This window comes from Petromyzon marinus, unplaced genomic scaffold (assembly GCF_048934315.1).
Source record: "Petromyzon marinus isolate PM22_M1 ecotype Great Lakes invasive population unplaced genomic scaffold, UKy_Petmar_22M1.pri1.0 PM_Scaffold_1, whole genome shotgun sequence".
NCBI lineage: Eukaryota > Metazoa > Chordata > Hyperoartia > Petromyzontiformes > Petromyzontidae > Petromyzon > Petromyzon marinus.
The window spans coordinates 5,354,723-5,375,485 of NW_027423057.1; positions in this window are offsets into that span (position 1 = coordinate 5,354,723).

Below are 20,763 nucleotides of genomic sequence, written 5' to 3' on the forward strand. Positions count from 1 at the left end.
GCCGTGATATTTATTTATTTGTACACTGGAGGAGGAATCCGATGAGCTACGAAGTTTTTTTTTTATCACAAACGTCCAGCGTCTTGGCCGTCACGATAGAACGAGGCCGATAAACGTGGAGGTATAAATGAGGGTGATGCTAAGTCGGTGTGCCGTGCCCTAAGTGAGGTTGCCATGGGCGTGTGCGTTGGCCGTGTCAGGAGCGGGTGAGGAGGACGAGGCAAGGGGTGAGGAGGACGAGGTGAAGGGTAAGAAGAACGAGGTCAGGAGGTGAGGGGTGAGGAGGACGAGATGAGGGGTGAGGAGGACGAGATGAGGTGTGAGGAGGACGAGGGGTGAGGAGGACGAGGGGTGAGGAGGACGAGGGGTGAGGAGGACGACGGGTGCCGAAGACGAGGGGTGAGGAGGACGAGGGGTGAGGAAGACGAGGGGTGAAGAGAACGAGGGGTGAGGAGGACGGGGGGTGAGGAGGACGAGGGGTGAGGAGGACGAGGGGTGAGGAGGACAGGAGTGAGGAGGACGAGGGGTGAGGAGAGTGAGGGGTGAGGAGTAAGAAGAACGAGTTGTGGGGGTGAGGACGAGGTGAGGGGTGAGAACGAGGTGAGGGTTGAGGACAAGTGAGGTGGACGAGGTGAGGCGTGAGAATGAGGTGAGGGGTAAAGAGGGCGAGGTGAGGGGTCAAGCGGACGACGTGAGGGGTAAGGAGGACGAGGTGAGGAGTGAGGAGGATGAGGAGCGGGGTGCGAAGGACGAGCGAGGGGTGAGGAGGACGAGGGGCGAGGAGGACGGGGGGTGAGAAGGAAGAAGAACGAGGTGTGGGGGTGAGGAGGACGACGGGTGAGGAGGACGAGGTGAGGGCTGAGGAGAGCGAGGCGTGAGGAGAGCGAGGGGTGAGGAGAGCGAGGGGTGAGGACAGCGAGGGGTGAGGAGGACGAGGGGTGAGGAGGACGAGGGGTGAGTAGGTGAGGAGCAGGGTGCGGTGGACGAGCGAGGGGTGAGGACGGGGGGTGAGAAGAAAAACGAGGTGTGGGGGTGAGGACGAGGGTTGAGGAGAGCGAGGGTTGAAGAGAGCGAGGGTTGAGGAGAGCGAGGGGTGATGAGAGCGAGGGGTGAGGAGAGCGAGGGGTGAGGAGAGCGAGGGGTGAGGAGGACGAGGGGTGAGGAGAGCGAGGGTTGAGGAGAGCGAGGGGTGAGGAGAGCGAGGGGTGAGGAGAGCGAGGGGTGAGGAGGACGAGGGGTGAGGAGAACGAGTCGAGGGGTGAGGAGGACGAGGGTTGAGGAGAGCGAGGGGTGAGGAGAGCGAGGGTTGAGGAGAGCGAGGGGTGAGGAGAGCGAGGGGTGAGGAGAGCGAGGGGTGAGGAGGACGAGGGTTGAGGAGAGCGAGGGTTGAGGAGAGCGAGGGTTGAGGAGAGCGAGGGGTGAGGAGAGCGAGGGGTGAGGAGGACGAGGGGTGAGGAGGACGAGGGGTGAGGAGGACGAGGGGTGAGGAGAACGAGTCGAGGGGTGAGGAGGAAGAGGTGAGGGGTATGAAGAACGCGGTGTGGGTGAGAAGGACGAGGTGAGGGGTGAGGCGGGCGAGGCGTGAGGATGACGAAGCGCGGGGTGCGGTGGACGAGGTGAGGGGTGAGGAAGACGAGCTGAGGGGTGAGGAGAACGAGCGGTGAGGAGGACAATGGGTGAGGACGATGGGTGAGGAAGGTGAGGTGAGGGGTGAGTAGGATGAGTCGAGTGGTGAGGACAAGATGAGGGGTAAGAAGAACGAGGTGAGGGGTGAGGAGGACGAGGTGAGCGGTGAGGACGACGACGGGTGAGGAGGACGAGCTGAGGTGAGAGGTGAGGACGAGTCGAGGGGTGAGGAGGACGAGGTGAAAGGTGAGGCGGACGAGGGGTGAGGAGGACGATGGGTGAGAAAGATGAGGCGAGGGGTGAGGACGAGGGGTGAGGAGGACGAGGGGTGAGGAGGACAAGGGGTGAGGAGAGTGAGAGGTGAGGAGTATGAAGAATGAGCTGTGGGGGTGAGGAGGACGAGGTGAGGGGTGAGAACGAGGTGAGGGTTGAGGACAAGTGAGGTGGACGAGGTGAGGGGTGACAAAGGGGTGAGGGGTCAAGAGGACGAGGTGAGGGGTCAAGCGGACGACGTGAGGGGTAAGGAGGACGAGGTGAGGGGTGAGGAGGATGAGGAGCAGGGTGCGGTTGACGAGCGAGGGGTGAGGAGGACGAGAAGTGAAGAGGACGGGGGGTGAGAAGTATGAAGAACGAGGTGTGGGGGTGAGGAGGACGAGGGGTGAGGAGGACGAGGCGAGGGGTGAGGAGAGCAAGGGGTGAGGAGGACGAGGGGTGAGGAGATGAGGGGTGCGGAGGACGAGTCGAGGGGTGAGGAGGAAGAGGTGAGGGGTAAGAAGAACGCGGTGTGGGTGAGAAGGACGAGGTGAGGGGTGAGGCGGGCGAGGCGTGAGGATGACGAGGCGCGGGGTGCGGTGGACAAGGTGAGGTGAGGGGTGAGAATGACGACCTGAGGGGTGAGGAGAACAAGGGGTGAGGAGAACGAGCGGTGAGGAGGACAATGGGTGAGGAGGACAATGGGTGAGGACAATGGGTGAGGAGGGTGAGGTGAGGTGAGGGGTGAGAAGGACGAGTCGAGTGGTGAGGAGGACAAGATGAGGGGTAAGAAGAACGAGGTGTGGAGTGAGGAGGACGAGGCAAATGGTGAGGACAGCGAGGGGAGGGGAGGACGAGGAGTGAGGACGAGCTAAAGGTGAGGAGGACGAGGTGAGCGGTGAGGGCGACGACGGGTGAGGAGGACGAGCTGAGGTGAGGACGAGTCGAGGGGTGAGGAGGACGAGGGGTGAGGAGGACGAGGGGTGAGGAGGACGAGGGGTGAGGAGGACGAGGGGTGAGGAGAGTGAGGGGTGAGGAGTAAGAAGAACGAGCTGTGGGGGTGAGGAGGACGAGGTGAGGGGTGAGAACGAGGTGAGGGTTAAGGACAAGTGAGGTGGACGAGGTGAGGGGTGAGAACGAGGTGAGGGGTCAAGAGGACGAGGTGAGGGGTCAAGCGGACGACGTGAGGGGTAAGGAGGACGAGGTGAGGGGTGAGGAGGATGAGGAGCAGGGTGCGGTGGACGAGCGAGGGGTGAGGAGAACGAGAAGTGAGGAGGACGGGGGGTGAGAAGTAAGAAGAACGAGGTGTGGGGGTGAGGAGGACGAGGGGTGAGGAGGACGAGGCGAGGGCTGAGGAGAGCGAGGCGTGAGGAGAGCGAGGGGTGAGGAGAGTGAGGGGTGAGGAGGACGAGGGGTGAGGAGGACGAGAGGTGAGGAGGACGAGGGGTGAGGAGGTGAGGAGCAGGGTGCGGTGGACGAGCGAGGGGTGAGGACGGGGGGTGAGAAGAACAACGAGGTGTGGGGTTGAGGAGAGCGAGGGGTGAAGAGAGCGAGGGGTGAGGACGAGGGGTGAGGAGGACGAGGGGTGAGGAGAGCGAGGGGTGAGGAGAGCGAGGGGTGAGGAGGACGAGGGGTGAGGAGGTGAAGGGTGCGGAGGACGAGCTGAGGGGTGAGGAGAACGAGGGGTGAGGAGAACGAGCGGTGAGGAGGACAATGTGTGAGGAGGACAATGTGTGAGGAGGACAATTGTTGAGGAGGACGAGGGGTGAGGAGGACGAGGGGTGAGGAGGACGAGGGGTGAGGAGGGTGAGGTGAGGGGTGAGTAGGACGAGTCGAGTGGTGAGGAAGACAAGATGAGGGGTAAGAAGAACGAGGTGTGGGGTGAGGAGGACGAGGCAAATGGTGAGGACAGCGAGGGGAGGGGAGGACGAGGAGGACGAGCTAAGGGTGAGGAGGACGAGGCAAATGGTGAGGACAGCAAGGGGAGGGGAGGACGAGGAGTGAGGACGAGCTAAGGGTGAGGAGGACGAGGCGAGGGAGAGGTGAGGGGTGAGGAGGACGAGGTGAGCGGTGAGGACGGCGACGGGTGAGGAGGACGAGCTGAGGTGAGAGGTGAGGACGAGTCGAGGGGTGAGGAGGACGAGGTGAAAGGTGAGGCGGACGAGGGGTGAGGAGGACGATGGGTGAGGAAGATGAGGCGTGAGGGGTGAGGAGGACGAGGGGTGAGGGGTGAGGAGGACGAGAAGTGAGGAGGACGGGGGGTGAGAAGTAAGAAGAACGAGGTGTGGGGGTGAGGAGGACGAGGCGAGGGCTGAGGAGAGCGAGGGGTGAGGAGGACGAGGGGTGAGGAGGACGAGGGGTGAGGAGGACGAGGGGTGAGGAGGACGAGGGATGAGGAGGTGAGGAGCAGGGTGCGGTGGACGAGCGAGGGGTGAGGACGGGGGGTGAGAAGAAAAACGAGGTGAGGACGAGGGTTGAGGAGAGCGAGGGGTGAGGAAGACGAGGGGTGAGGAGAGCGAGGGGTGAGGAGGTCGAGGGGTGAGTAGGACCAGTCGAGTGGTGAGGAGGACAAGATGAGGGGTAAGAAGAACGAGGTGTGGGGTGAGGAGGACGAGGCAAATGGTGAGGACAGCGAGGGGAGGGGAGGACGAGGAGTGAGGACGAGCTAAGGGTGAGGAGGACGAGGCGAGGGAGAGGTGAGGGGTGAGGACGACGACGGGTGAGGAGGACGAGCTGAGGTGAGAGGTGAGGACGAGTCGAGGGGTGAGGAGGACGAGGTGAAAGGTGAGGCGGACGAGGGGTGAGGAGGACGATGGGTGAGGAAGATGAGGCGAGGGGTGAGGAGGACGAGGTGAGGGGTGAGGAAGACGAGCTGAGGGGTGAGGAGGACGAGGGGTGAGGAGGACGAGCTGAGGGGTAAAGCGGATGAGGTGAGGGGTGAGGAAGACGAGGTGATGGGTGAGGATGAGGTGAGGGGTGTGGACGAGGTGAAAGGTCAAGCGGACGACCTGAGGGGTGAGGACGAGGTGAGGAAGACGAGCTGAGGGGTGAGGAGGACGAGGTGAGGAGGACGAGGGGTGAAGAGGACGAGCTGAGGAGGACGAGGTGACGGGTGAGGAGGACGAGGTGAGGGTGAGGAGGATGAGCTGAGGGGTAAAGATGACGAGGCAAGGGGTGAGGACGAGGCGAGGACGAGGTGAGGGGTGAGGAGGACGAAGTGAGGGGTGAGGAGGATGAAGTGAGGGGTGAGTACGAGGCGAGGGGTGAGGAGAACGAGGGGTGAGGAGGACGAGGCGAGGGGTGAGGTGAAGAGGACGAGCTGAGGAAGACGAGGTGAGGGGTGAAGAGGACGAGGTGAGGGGTGAGGAGGACGAGGTGAGGAGGACGAAGTGAGGGGTGAGGAGAACGAGGGGTGAGGAGAACGAGGGGTGAGGAGGACGAGGCGAGCGGTGAGGAGGAGGCGAGGGGTGAGAACGAGGGTTGAGGAGGACGAGGCGATGGGTGAGGAGGACGAGGTGATGGGTGAGGACGAGGTGAGGAGAGCGAGGGGTTAGAGAAGGACGAGGTGAGGGTGAAGAGGATGAGCTAAGGGGTAAAGATGACGAGGCAAGGGGTGAGGACGAGGCGAGGACGAGGTGAGGGGTGAGGAGGACGAAGTGAGGGCGAGGTGAGGGGTGAGGAATACGAGCTGAGGGATGAGAAGGACGAGGTGAAGGGTGAGGAGGACGAGGCGAGGGGTGAGAACGAGGGGTGAAGGTGAACGGGGTGAGGAGGACGAGGCGAGATGCGAGGACGGGGTGAGGACGAGGTGAAGGGTGAGGAGGAGGTGATGTTTGATTCGTGACAAAACATGTAATAAAGTTATTAATAACAATCTGAATTATAGTCAATTATTCACGTCTACTACATAGAGTGCAGGTAGCCGTGTGAGGATGAGGTGAGAACGAGGTGAGGGGTAAGGACGAGGTGAGTAGAACGAGAGGCGAGGGGTGAGAACGAGGTGAGGGTTGAGGACGACGGGTGAGGTGGACGAGGCGAGGGGTGAGGATGAGGCGAGGGGTGAGGATGAGGCGAGCGGTGAGGACGAGGTGAGTAGAACGGGGGTGAGGACGAGGCGAGGGGTGAGGAGAACGAGGTGAGAAGATGAGGGGTGAAGAGGGCGAGGGGTGAGAAGGGCGAGGGGTGAGGAGGGCGAGGGGTGAGGAGGGCGAGGGGTGAGGAGGGCGAGGGGTGAGGAGGGCGAGGGGTGAGGAGGGCGAGGGGTGAGGAGGGCGAGGGGTGAGGAGGACGAGAGTGAGGAGGACGAGGGCTGAGGAGAGTGAGGGGTGAGGAGTAAGAAGAACGAGTTGTGGGGGTGAGGACGAGGTGAGGGGTGAGAACGAGGTGAGGGTTGAGGACAAGTGAGGTGGACGAGGTGAGGGGTGAGAATGAGGTGAGGGGTGAGAATGAGGTGAGGGGTCAAGAGGACGAGGTGAGGGGTCAAGCGGACGACGTGAGGGGTAAGGAGGATGAGGTGAGGGGTGAGGAGGATGAGGAGCAGGGTGCGGTGGACGAGCGAGGGGTGAGGAGGATGAGAAGTGAGGAGGACGGGGGGTGAGACGTAAGAAGAACGAGGTGTGTGGGTGAGGAGGACGAGGCGAGGGCTGAGGAGAGCGAGGGGTGAGGACGGGGGGTGAGAAGAAAAACGAGGTGAGGACGAGGGTTGAGGAAGACGAGGGGTGAGGAGAGCGAGGGGTGAGGAGGACGAGGGGTGAGGAGAACGAGGGGTGAGGAGGACGAGAGGTAAGGAGGTGAGGGGTGCGAAGGACGAGTCGAGGGGTGAGGAGGAAGAGGTGAGGGGTAAGAAGAACGCGGTGTGGGTGAGAAGGACGAGGTGAGGGGTGAGGTGGGCGAGGCGTGAGGATGACGAGGCGCGGGGTGCGGTGGACGAGGTGAGGTGAGGGGTGAGGAAGACGAGCTGAGGGGTGAGGAGAACGAGGGGTGAGGAGAACGAGCGGTGAGGAGGACGATGTGTGAGGAGGACGATGGGTGAGGAGGACGAGGGGTGACGAGGGGTGAGGTGAGGGGTGAGTAGGACGAGTCGAGTGGTGAGGAGGACAAGATGAGGGGTAAGAAGAACGAGGTGTGGGGTGAGGAGGACGAGGCAAATGGTGAGGACAGCGAGGGGAGGGGAGGACGAGGAGTGAGGACGAGCTAAGGGTGAGGAGGACGAGGTGAGGAGGACGAGGGGTGAAGAGGACGAGCTGAGGAGGACGAGGTGACGGGTGAGGAGGACGAGGTGAGGGTGAGGAGGATGAGCTGAGGGGTAAAGATGACGAGGCAAGGGGTGAGGACGAGGCGAGGACGAGGTGAGGGGTGAGGAGGACGAAGTGAGGGGTGAGGAGGATGAAGTGAGGGGTGAGTACGAGGCGAGGGGTGAGGAGAACGAGGGGTGAGGAGGACGAGGCGAGGGGTGAGGTGAAGAGGACGAGCTGAGGAAGACGAGGTGAGGGGTGAAGAGGACGAGGTGAGGGGTGAGGAGGACGAGGTGAGGAGGACGAAGTGAGGGGTGAGGAGAACGAGGGGTGAGGAGAACGAGGGGTGAGGAGGACGAGGCGAGCGGTGAGGAGGAGGCGAGGGGTGAGAACGAGGGTTGAGGAGGACGAGGCGATGGGTGAGGAGGACGAGGTGATGGGTGAGGACGAGGTGAGGAGAGCGAGGGGTTAGAGAAGGACGAGGTGAGGGTGAAGAGGATGAGCTAAGGGGTAAAGATGACGAGGCAAGGGGTGAGGACGAGGCGAGGACGAGGTGAGGGGTGAGGAGGACGAAGTGAGGGCGAGGTGAGGGGTGAGGAATACGAGCTGAGGGATGAGAAGGACGAGGTGAAGGGTGAGGAGGACGAGGCGAGGGGTGAGAACGAGGGGTGAAGGTGAACGGGGTGAGGAGGACGAGGCGAGATGCGAGGACGGGGTGAGGACGAGGTGAAGGGTGAGGAGGAGGTGATGTTTGATTCGTGACAAAACATGTAATAAAGTTATTAATAACAATCTGAATTATAGTCAATTATTCACGTCTACTACATAGAGTGCAGGTAGCCGTGTGAGGATGAGGTGAGAACGAGGTGAGGGGTAAGGACGAGGTGAGTAGAACGAGAGGCGAGGGGTGAGAACGAGGTGAGGGTTGAGGACGACGGGTGAGGTGGACGAGGCGAGGGGTGAGGATGAGGCGAGGGGTGAGGATGAGGCGAGCGGTGAGGACGAGGTGAGTAGAACGGGGGTGAGGACGAGGCGAGGGGTGAGGAGAACGAGGTGAGAAGATGAGGGGTGAAGAGGGCGAGGGGTGAGAAGGGCGAGGGGTGAGGAGGGCGAGGGGTGAGGAGGGCGAGGGGTGAGGAGGGCGAGGGGTGAGGAGGGCGAGGGGTGAGGAGGGCGAGGGGTGAGGAGGGCGAGGGGTGAGGAGGGCGAGGGGTGAGGAGGACGAGAGTGAGGAGGACGAGGGCTGAGGAGAGTGAGGGGTGAGGAGTAAGAAGAACGAGTTGTGGGGGTGAGGACGAGGTGAGGGGTGAGAACGAGGTGAGGGTTGAGGACAAGTGAGGTGGACGAGGTGAGGGGTGAGAATGAGGTGAGGGGTGAGAATGAGGTGAGGGGTCAAGAGGACGAGGTGAGGGGTCAAGCGGACGACGTGAGGGGTAAGGAGGATGAGGTGAGGGGTGAGGAGGATGAGGAGCAGGGTGCGGTGGACGAGCGAGGGGTGAGGAGGATGAGAAGTGAGGAGGACGGGGGGTGAGACGTAAGAAGAACGAGGTGTGTGGGTGAGGAGGACGAGGCGAGGGCTGAGGAGAGCGAGGGGTGAGGACGGGGGGTGAGAAGAAAAACGAGGTGAGGACGAGGGTTGAGGAAGACGAGGGGTGAGGAGAGCGAGGGGTGAGGAGGACGAGGGGTGAGGAGAACGAGGGGTGAGGAGGACGAGAGGTAAGGAGGTGAGGGGTGCGAAGGACGAGTCGAGGGGTGAGGAGGAAGAGGTGAGGGGTAAGAAGAACGCGGTGTGGGTGAGAAGGACGAGGTGAGGGGTGAGGTGGGCGAGGCGTGAGGATGACGAGGCGCGGGGTGCGGTGGACGAGGTGAGGTGAGGGGTGAGGAAGACGAGCTGAGGGGTGAGGAGAACGAGGGGTGAGGAGAACGAGCGGTGAGGAGGACGATGTGTGAGGAGGACGATGGGTGAGGAGGACGAGGGGTGACGAGGGGTGAGGTGAGGGGTGAGTAGGACGAGTCGAGTGGTGAGGAGGACAAGATGAGGGGTAAGAAGAACGAGGTGTGGGGTGAGGAGGACGAGGCAAATGGTGAGGACAGCGAGGGGAGGGGAGGACGAGGAGTGAGGACGAGCTAAGGGTGAGGAGGACGAGGCGAGGGAGAGGTGAGGGGTGAGAAGGACGAGGTGAGCGGTGAGGACGACGACGGGTGAGGAGGACGAGCTGAGGTGAGAGGACGAGTCGAGGGGTGAGGAGGACGAGGGGTGAGGAGGACGATGGGTGAGGAAGATGAGGCGAGGGGTGAGGAAGATGAGGCGAGGGGTGAGGAGGACGAGGGGTGAGGAGGATGAGGGGTGAGAAGGACGAGTCGAGGGGTGAGGAGGACGAGGTGAGGGGGGAGGAAGACGAAGTGATGGGTGAGGATGAGGTGAGGGGTGTGGACGAGGTGAAAGGTCAAGCGGACGACGTGAGGGTTGAGAGGACGAGCTGAGGAGGACGAGGTGAGGGGTGAGGAGGACGAGGTGAGGAGGATGAGCTGAGGGGTAAAGATGACGAGGCAAGGGGTGAGGAGGACGAGGCGAGGACGAGGTGAGGGGTGAGGAGGACGAAGTGAGGGGTGAGGAGAACGAGGGGTGAGAACGAGGGTTGAGGAGAACGAGGCGATGGGTGAGGAGGACGAGGTGATGGGTGAGGACGAGGTGAGGAGAGCGAGGGGTTAGAGAAGGACGAGGTGAGGGTGAGGAGGATGAGCTAAGGGGTAAAGATGACGAGGCAAGGGGTGAGGACGAGGCGAGGACGAGGTGAGGGGTGAGGAGGACGAAGTGAGGGCGAGGTGAGGGGTGAGGAATACGAGCTGAGGGATGAGAAGGACGAGGTGAAGGGTGAGGAGGACGAGGCGAGGGGTGAGAACGAGGGGTGAAGGTGAACGGGGTGAGGAGGACGAGGCGAGATGCGAGGACGGGGTGAGGACGAGGTGAAGGGTGAGGAGGAGGTGATGTTTGATTCGTGACAAAACATGTAATAAAGTTATTAATAACAATCTGAATTATAGTCAATTATTCACGTCTACTACATAGAGTGCAGGTAGCCGTGTGAGGATGAGGTGAGAACGAGGTGAGGGGTAAGGACGAGGTGAGTAGAACGAGAGGCGAGGGGTGAGAACGAGGTGAGGGTTGAGGACGACGGGTGAGGTGGACGAGGTGAGGGGTGAGGATGAGGCGAGGCGAGCGGTGAGGACGAGGCGAGAAGATGAGGGGTGAGGAGAACGAGGGGTGAGGAGGGCGAGGGGTGAGGAGGGCGAGGGGTGAGGAGGGCGAGGGGTGAGGAGGGCGAGGCGTGAGGAGGGCGAGGCGTGAGGAGGGCGAGGGGTGAGGAGGGCGAGGGGTGAGGAGGGCGAGGGGTGAGGACGAGGGGTGAGGAGGACGAGGCTAGGGGTGAGGAGGACGAGGCTAGGGGTGAGGAGGACGAGGCTAGGGGTGAGGAGGACGAGGCTAGGGGTGAGGAGGACGAGGCTAGGGGTGAGGAGGACGAGGCTAGGGGTGAGGAGGACGAGGCTAGGGGTGAGGAGGACGAGGCTAGGGGTGAGGAGGACGAGGCTAGGGGTGAGGAGGACGAGGTGAGGTCAGTAAGGGAGGTGTCCGTCTCCGGAGTGTTGCATGATATTTGTTGCTATGCTCGATGTTTGGTTGGTGACATAACATTCAATAAAGTTCTAAATAACATCCTGAAAGATAATAAATTACTCGTGTCTGCTGCATAGAGGCCAGGTACCCGCGTTTGCCTTCTGCGTGTGCGTGTAGATAAATCAGAATCTGTATTTTACATGAGTTTTGACGTTCTCATTCACACACGTCCAGAAGGGTCGGGTTAGCCAGTTGCATCAACAACAAAATGCAATTAAAGATACTCGAGTAAGGATTGAAAAAATGTAGTCAAGTCACGAATAAATGTCATGTAAAATCAAACTGTGCAAGCTCATACCTTCTTGTAGATTTGTCAACATCAAATCCAAGCTTGGGCAAGATGGCAAAACACCAACAGTCAAAGTACCATACCAAGACAGTGGCCTCGATTAAATTGCATTCAAACATTGAACTCTCGACACGTGGGTGAAGAGGTTCCGAGTTTCAAATCGCAGACGCAAAAGCCGCGTCGAGAACTTTGAGCACTGGCTGATACGGAGGCAGCTTCCTCTGCCCCCATAGGGTGCCTGGGGGCACGTGATCTGGCTCCGCCCATGGTAGGCGGGGCCAATTGCGTCACTTCCTGCGCACTCACCTCCGACCCCAATGGCGTTACGTCACTCCGGCAGGGCGAGCGAGCTGAGCGGCTGCGTTTGTCTCTTGCGCCCCCAACAGGAGCCATGAAGTTCTTCAAGAGACGGCAGCAGATGCAAGCGACGCTGGAGACTCCAAATTCGTCAACAGTGGAGGTGAGTGGCGCCACCTCTTGCGTTGGAGTTATACGAAGTAACAAATAGAGTACTGCGATCACATCGAGAAAAAATATTATTTTTTAAAATATTTAAATTTTACTTTAAATTGAGCGCTTGATGCGTGGGTAACGAGGTTCATAGTTTAAGATCACAGATTGAGAGTTTCATCAAGGATTTTAGTCGGAGAAAGCTTTCTCTGGGCAGTTGGTCCTTGTTTGCGTTGCCAAGGTGATAGCATCTCGTGTCAACTGCCATTTCCCAGCAGCTGTGCCTGGGGGTCACGTGACGTTTGGTGACGCAATAAGGCCCGAGCCATTGGCTCCGCCCTTTTTGGGTAAAGCCAGTGACGTAATCACTGCCATAGATGACGTCATCACTGCATTCGATGCCTTCTTCACTGAAATTGACGTCGTCACTGTAATTGATGACGTCATCACTAATCGATGTCATCGCTGTAGTCGATGGCGTAATCGCTGCATCTGATGACGGCATCGCTGCATTTGATTACGTCAGCGCTGCGGGCTCCTTATCGCTGCGTGGTGGCCTGTAATTCGGGCAAAGCCAGCGATCTGAGCACCTGTGTTTCTTTATCTGCGTCGGCAAGAATATACATGATATTCTTCAACAGACCACAGTTGAGAAAGCAACACATGAGACAATGAATGTGTCAACAGAGTAGGTGCGTAGTGCCACCTCTTGGGGGCCGTCCATAAATGACGTCACGCACTTGGGGGGTTGGCAGACATTTGTGACGATGTGTGACAGGGGGGGGGGTTTGAGAAATGTGATGTCACATCAAAATGCGCAATTTTAAATAAAAATAGACAACACGTTCTACTTAATTAAATATTTTTTAGTAAATGTTCTACAACATCAGAGTGCAGCACCACATTAATACGCACAATGGCAATAGTTTAATATGTTTGCTTGTTCATGTGTTTTGTTTGTTGCGGGTGCACCCGATTCAAGGGTTGAATGGCTCACAGGGCTATACCAAATAAATGGAACTGTGAACTAAAGCGATTTGAAGCATGTTTTTTTTTTGGGGGGTGGGGGGGGTCTGACTTTTTGTGACACCGTGTGACAAAGGGGGAGGGGTCCAAAATCGCATGACGTCATTTATGGACGGCCCCTTGTGTTTTGATGTCAGAGGAGTTGTACTCGGTAAGAGAGGTAGGGGACAGACAAATCTAGGCTGGAGTGGAGGCCACCACTCTGCCACTTACCAGCTAAAATGCACACGTGTATGGAATGATAAAAAAAAGCTTTGCCCCAACACCAGATTGACACCTTTTACAAGGCAGCAAGTCCGCATGAACCACAAATACCTGCTAACACCAGTGGCGAGGGATATCTGAGCCAGTGTTGGGACTCCCCTATGTCGACTTAGGCTGAAATGAATACAGGCAGTCTCGCTTAGCGCTCAAGATGCCTATGTGGAGAAGTGAGCATTCAGGAAATCAGCGCGAAAAGGGTTATACCATTATATATGGGGATGACTTCTCGACAGCGTTATCTCTTATGAACAATAAATGAGGGCTTCATTGGAGTATCAGCGCTATTTTATAAGAGTAATAAAACAGATGGTAAACATTCCATCAAACGAATTTTTTTTTTAATAATAGCATCAGGAAGTATTATGTACTGTACTCACCAGTGTAACCGCCATATGCTCACTCACCTCGACCGGCCTTATCACTGGCATGTTGACATTCCCAGACATTTTGGGGCTAAGGCAGAGAGACCAAGGAGGAGCAAACACGTCGGCGGACGAGTTTGTCTTTTAAAAATTGGCGAGCGCTGTGTGGCTCAGAGCGTACTGTGATAAAACTGAATATCAAATTAACCTTATGGCGGGACCCCGAGGTCCCGAATAAACGTAAGTCATTGGCTGAGCGAATGTAAATGAAGATGATGTGGGTGCGTTTCCTAGGCCAGCGCTGCTGCGCATTCTACCACTCTGTTTAGGCTGTGCGGGGAATCGTGGTGTTGCCTTTGCTTGGGTGTGTGGGTGTCAGCCCATCTGTCCTATGTGTGTATACCTGTGTATTAGGCACCTCACTTGCCATGTGCCATGGTGTTGTCTCCACCATCCGATGGCGAATGGCATGTCACGATGCGATTGAAGGCAGGATTTACGCTGGGAGGAGCTAACGTGCCCGTGCCATGTGCCCTTGCTCCCGTCGCAGTTGGAAATGCCGGAAAAGGAAATGCACCACCTGTCCCGGGAGGTGTCGACCCTGCGGGACAATCTGAGCAGGGCAAGAGCGCAGTTCGCCACCCTGCGTGGCTCACTGAGCCAGACAGAGAAGAGTCTCCTCGAGATGCTGCACCAACTCAAGAAAAACCATGCTGAGGAGGTACTGTGGCCACCATCAACCCCCCTGTCCCCTTGTTACACGGAGCACGGCTAAAGTGAAACTTCGTTTGTCAAGATTTCGCCGATCTTACATTTACATGCAAATTTCATCAAGCCCTGCCCACTGACCCTTGAGCTACACCCATCTCAAACCTTTTTAACTCCCTACCTTAGCAGCGCTCCCGCCATATATTTTTTCCTGCCTCGGCAGCTCTCCTGCCATATCCTTCACTTGATGACGATTGCTTGTGTTGCGATCGAAACGTCGTGATATTGTTATTATTTTATTATTTTTGTATCTACATGGCCTTACCGAAAGACCCAAATAATGTGTTCACGTTGTGAAGCTGCGTGGCACACAAGCAGAGATAACAAAACCTCAACATATTCGTCAATAACGCTGCAATGGATATTGCTTTGACTTCTCTGATGTGATGAAGGCCCATTGCCTGAAACATCACCTTTTAGAAGCTCTGCCCTATTAAGTGCATCATTATTGATTCATGCGTTGAGTTTTTATTCAGAGTTACGATCTGAACGTCAAGGAAATGGCACATTAAATGAGTGCATTCTGGGAGGTAGCTAGGTGCCCCAGGGGTCAGACATGCTGTGCCAGCATGGCTGAGATGCCAGGATTGAATGTGGATTACAGCTGCCCAACCACAGTGATTAAACCGGATTCTCAAGCATAGTGGTCTCAGCCTAGTTGCAAATGAGTGCACAAAAAACCCATCGAATTATATTTTGGTTCCGTAATAAATTTTGCTAAATTCACTGTAGCGAGTGGTCCATGGTTTTATTCCCAATAATGTTGAAAACGAAAGATAAAAGCAGATCAAACTAAATTTTTGTATCATAGCATCTCCCCACATAATGTGCATGTATTATGTTTTATTGATTAATACATCTGTACGGTGCTGACCAGCATGGGGAAGTATAGTCAAACACATTCCCATGACCGACATGGTGTGAGGAGGCGTTGTGAGTTATTTGTTTTGAATATTGACTCAATTTGAAGATGAACATTTGGGTGCAACGAGTTTCTTCATTATCTTATGATGAAGAACGTTGCCATGTTGTATGCACGCTTACCAATCGTTGATTGATGTATACAATGTATCATGGTTCTATTTTTTGACTTTCTATTATCATTCTAAATATTTTAAACGTGATTGTGGTATGTTCAATAAGACCACAGGTGTTTACCTTGCATATTTTTGTAGTTCTTGATTTGTTTGCAATAGAATCTCAATTTCTTATTTTCATCTTGAAAAGCATTCACTGCACGTGTGCGTCCGTCTGCATGCGAGGCGCCTGTATGTGCGTCTCTGTACTCAATGCCCGTGTCTCCGCATTCTTATCTTGTCTCCCTCTGCATGTTCTGCCTTTGGCTATGTACATCTCTCTCCACATGCACTGTCTTTCCATAATGTGTCCAAATTTGTATGACTTGCTTGTGTCTTTGTGTGTATGTCTCTGCATCTGTAATTTATTTTCTTGTGCCTCCTGCCCATGTCTATAGTCTCTTATCTCTCTGTACAACTACATGCTCCGTGTGTCTGTATGTCTGTACCTGTCCTCATCTGCACGCTGCATGTGTCTGTGATGAAGGGCTGCCCACCTATGCATGCACGTGCCTGTGACACTGTGCCCTTCTGCCCGTGAGCAGCTAATGGCACACTCGCAGGCCATCAACAGCCTGCAGGTGGAGTTGGAGGCAGTGCGGTGGGGCGAGCGCGAGGAGCAGCTGAGGCGTGAGCACGATGCGACTCTGCATCTGGCATACATAGAGCTGGCCGAATATCGTGCATCACATATGCACGACGATTCAGAGTACGACGCTCACGTTGTGCACATCACGGTCCTCCAGAAGGTGAGGCCTCCACTCTCGCAACAGCCACCCCCCTTCTTGCAACAGCAATGTGTCCTGCCCAAGCCCACTTATTTTCTCAATATTTTGGATGAATGCTAAACAATTTATTAATATATTCAAATTACATGTTGTAATTACGTGTAATTTAGATGCTGCCCGTCTCCGCCCACAGGCGCTGAAGGAGCGTGACGAGCTGCTGCGGCGCTCAGAGGCAGACCTGGTGGCGGCGCGGGAAGAGGCGCGAGAGCGCGGGACTGAAACCGAGCGGCTGGGCACCGAGGCCGCGGAGCTGAGAGCGAACATGCGCGACCTCTTTACCAACCAAGAGGTGCAGCAGACCGAGGTGGACAACCTGCGGCATGAAGTACTGGAGCTGCAGCAACGACTGCAGGAGGCTAACGCTTGCTGCGAGGAGACCGGTGGGTAGGGGCCTGTGCTCCAAAATCTTTCTGAATCCACGGACCCATTGAACACTAATTTTTGTCGAGCACTGTGCACCAATAACTTCTTTTTACGAGTTAAAACGAGTAATTCCTCGTTTTTACTTCATTTCCCACGTGGACCACTTCTGCTGTCTAACATAGGACTGCACTGGGTTTACTAACTGCTCTCTCACTAGGCCCTTCCTGTGCATATATTATTATTCTGGACCCTGTGTTTGCATGCAAGCTGGTGAATAGGTCTGAGGGACCTCAGACCTATTCTGTCTGCTACTACTCCCGCTGCTGGTACTCTTCCTCCTGAGCTGCTGCTCCTTCTCTGTCTGCTGCCACTGGTGGCTGTACTGTCTTCATCGCCATGGTTTTGTGTCCCTTCCGACAGGCAATTCTCTGGAGCAACAGACGGACTTTCTCAAGGCCGAGCTGGGAGTCTCCAGGGCAGAGGAGGCCGCGAGGGCACAGGAGGTGGTGCAGCTGCAGCACACACTTCAGCACACGGATGCTGAGATGGAGTGCATGCACGGCCAGATCGCCGGGCTGCAGCACCAGGTAACCAGAGCCTTATGCGGCAGCCCCCCCACCTCCATGTGTGTGCATGAGGCCTGTCCTCATCGCCTGAGCAGTGCACCATCGCATGTTAGAGAATGTTTTTTTAGGTAAAATCACGTAGAAATAAGAAATAATAAAATTAATAATAAAACACCAAAGAATAATTCCTGCAGTCACGAAAGCTCCAAATTCAAGTTTCATTTCGATTTAAAGCTTTCGTGACTGCAATGATTCATCTTCTTTGGTTCTTTCGGTAAAGTCACGTAGAATGAGAATAAAATAATAAATTGATAAAATAAAATAACACAATAATATTCTCACGACGTTTCGGCCACAACAACCTGATGAAGGCCGCTTGTGTTGTGGCCGAAACGTCGTGAGAATATTATTGTGTTATTTTATTTTATCAATTTATTATTTTATTCTCATTCTACGTGACTTTACCGAAAGAACCAAAGAAGATGGTTCAAGTTTCATGTTAGAGAATGGTTTGCAGAAGCATAAATCACATAACTACTTCTGAGAAATATTTAAGTGCCCTCTGGTACCCACACAATAGGAGGAAATACTTTGATATCTGCCCTGCTATGGAGAGTAATGAGTAATGTTCATCACAAAACAGTCTGATCTTTGGTTTTCAGAGCTGGAACTTAGCTCGATTTAGTGTAAAGCCGACATTGTTTTCATGGGCTTTTCTGTGAAGTCATTGATGATCAGGCTGAGATCATTAACTCACTGCACATGTGAACCTGGCTTAATCAAAGGTGGCTGAAACCTGAAGTGGTTATATAAGTAATATGGATGCAGCCAGGAGGGCAGACAGCCAGAATGGTTTTTTTTTCGAATGTAGTATGATAATGCATTTCTATATGGCAAAAGGTATAATTGTGACCACAGGATCGGTCCTCCCCTCATGGCTCTTAATTTTGTCTGCAGATAGGTGAATGTTGGATGAGGTAATTACACTAGACAAGGCAATCCCTGACTAGGCCTTTAACTAATTCACTCCCTCTCATAATTTGTCATGATTCAGAGTTGCGAATGTATTTTCTCACATTTTAATACTTTCAGTTAGAATGAATACAATTTAATTATGAAGTCAGCTGCAGTTTACAGGACTTTTTCTAAAATGTGATTGGCTTGCATTTGTTAGAGAAACAATATAGGCTTGCAGACACACAGCTATATGCACACCACAGAGTTTAAATGACTTAAGTGGTAATTATTTATCTGTTTGCAAGCCGGGCTTAATTACAGCTGGGTCTTTTCCAACACAGAAAATATTTCCACATTCTGCACACCATATTCAGTATACCTCCCCAGACATGAATCCAACATTGTGGAACGTGTGCGTGCCTGTAGCTGAAGGAGTCGGAGGGGCACGTCCAGGCACTTGGGATGGAGATGGCGCAGCAGCAGGACGCGCATCGGAAAGAGGCCTGCGAGCTGGCGACAGGGCTGGAGGAGGTCCGGCTCACCCTTACCGATGCTTTTAAGCAGTTCGAGCGCAACTCCAAGAAGGTATCGGCTCGCAAGGGCACGCGTGGTGAAGCCGCGATTGGCACTGAAGAGGGGCGCCACGGTGGCGAGATGTTAACTACCTCGCCTGTATGCAGGAGGTTGTGGGTTTGATCCCAACCCCGACACCTGTATATTTGGAGTTTGCATGTTCTCCCTGTGGTCACGTGGATCTTTTCCGGGTCCTCCGGTTCTTCCTCCACATTTAGAAACGTGCGTTTAGATTCTATAGCTGCAATACATTTCCACATGATAAGCCACTTCGTTGAACTTTCATTTGTGGGCAGGTCGCTTCTGAAAAAGAGCTATATAGTTCAGTAGGCCTTAGCTGGTAAAATAAAGATAATTAAAGTTTGAGTTTTAAGACATTTGTGGCAGCGTTCACAAGAGGAGGAGACCCTTGTGCGGCGAAATATTTATGATGATATACAACGTATTAATTTACTGTGATGAGCCTTCTGCACTCTGAACCAAGCTGTCCGAGTTTGATTACCAACCATGGCTAGCATTGGTGGCCAGTGAAATCTGACCCAGTCTTGGGTGTACCACTTCGTGCTGACCAGTGTGATGAAGTATGATCAATTAATTCCCATGACCGGTATGGCTCAGGGAAACTTTCATCCAGCAGTATCACAAAAACACATTCAGCGGTGGACGGATCATGGCTGTTCATGATGATGATGGTGATGATTACGATGGTAAAACGAACGTTGCCTGTATTAAGGCTCAGGAGGACGAGGACACAATCACTCGGCTGAGGGAGGAGCTCAAGGCGAGCAAGGAGGAGCTCGCAGCGAGTGAGGCGGAGCGCGCCAGTGCCCAGCCGGAGCTCTCCACCCCCCAACAGGGACTGTCGGCGCTGCAGGATCAGCTGACCACGTCCCAAGCTGAGAATGAGGACACTCTGCGTCAGGTAATGCTCCCAGCCTCGTTCCCACGGCCGCTGAGAACCCAGGCTCTCCTGGCCCCGGAACGGCCCAGGTCTGACCGTGACACAGCACTTGAGTCGTCAGGCTGTGTAGGGTCTGACCATCTGCTCCCCTCTGCTACGTGCATGTCCATGCCCTCCCTGTCCTGGTTTGGGAAGCGATTTTAATCTGACCTTTTACTGCAGATTTTGGGTTACTTAATCCATATATGTGGGCTTTTATAGGCGTAATCATGGGTTGTGTGCATGATGGTCTGACAAGATTGGGTGCATCCTGGGTGATTTGGTCAAACATGGGGTATGGACATCTGTGAAAAATATTTTCACAGCTCATCAGACTCCTCCAATATGAATAAAGATTCTGGTTCTAAATGTGTCTGTTGTTGCATCTGTATGTTCTACAATAACCGCACACAGTCGTTAAAATGCTTTTCTCTGTCCCTCTGCCTGTGGCCCAAGCAGCTGTTCGAGAGGAGCCAGGAGCTGGGATCCCTGCATGCGGGGATTCTTTGGTATCAGCGTATGCTGGCCGAGCTGCACACAGAGCTGGAGCAGTACCGCGAAAACGCACAGATCGGACGCTCACAGCTGCAGCATTTGGACATGCTGCGCCAGCAGAGCGAGGCGGAGGTGAGTACACTGCATTCGCACGTCGCAGACAAAGACTCCCCGTATAGCCTTAATAGACTGTTGGGGAAAGTACTGTTAGTGAGCAGCACCTATGAAGGCCGGCATGGCACACAAGGGGGTGATTGGCCAGCACCATGCCTCGCTGCCTTTGTCTCTCCAGTGGTGGTGTTTACACATCGCACCAGGTACTCATTTGAGGCTGGGTCGATCTAGGGGACGCCCAGGACCGGTTCACATAATCGTCACTGGTGTTGGCCATGAACGGGAATCGAACTCGGGTCGCCGCTTTCGAAGGCTAATCGCTACACTACCGCTCCCCACACATTCACTTTCATACACATAGACACGTGCGCGTGCACACACACACTTATAGGCAAACACTTGCTCCAAGCGCCATCCTGAATTATTACATGTCGCGGAGGATTGCTCCACTGAACAAAATAGTGACGCGGTTCAATTTTCAAGTGCAAGTTCGCGTTTAAAGTCAATGTTATAAAATATATATTTGATGGAAGCAGGTTCGTAAGTGCAGGTGTTTGTAAGTTGAGGACTGCCTATATATACACTTATTTTTCACACAGATGTGTATATGCGCACTGGGTTACTGAGCATCCTCTGTTTAGGGACTGTACCACATTACAATCCACCATCCCACCTCTAGTAAAAGTACCTACTACTACTAGAACATCTGCTCCCCTCTGCTACGTGCATCTCCATCCCCTCCCTATTTTTGGTTGGGAGGCAATTATAATCGGACATTTTAAAGTAGCTTTTGGGTTAATTAATCCATATATCTGGGCTTTTATAGGTGTTATCTTGGGTTGTATGGATGGTGGTCACCCATCCAAGTACCATAAAAGTTCAACCCTGCTTTTCTTCCAAGATCTTATAATATTGGGTGCATTCCGGGTCATTTGGTCATAGGT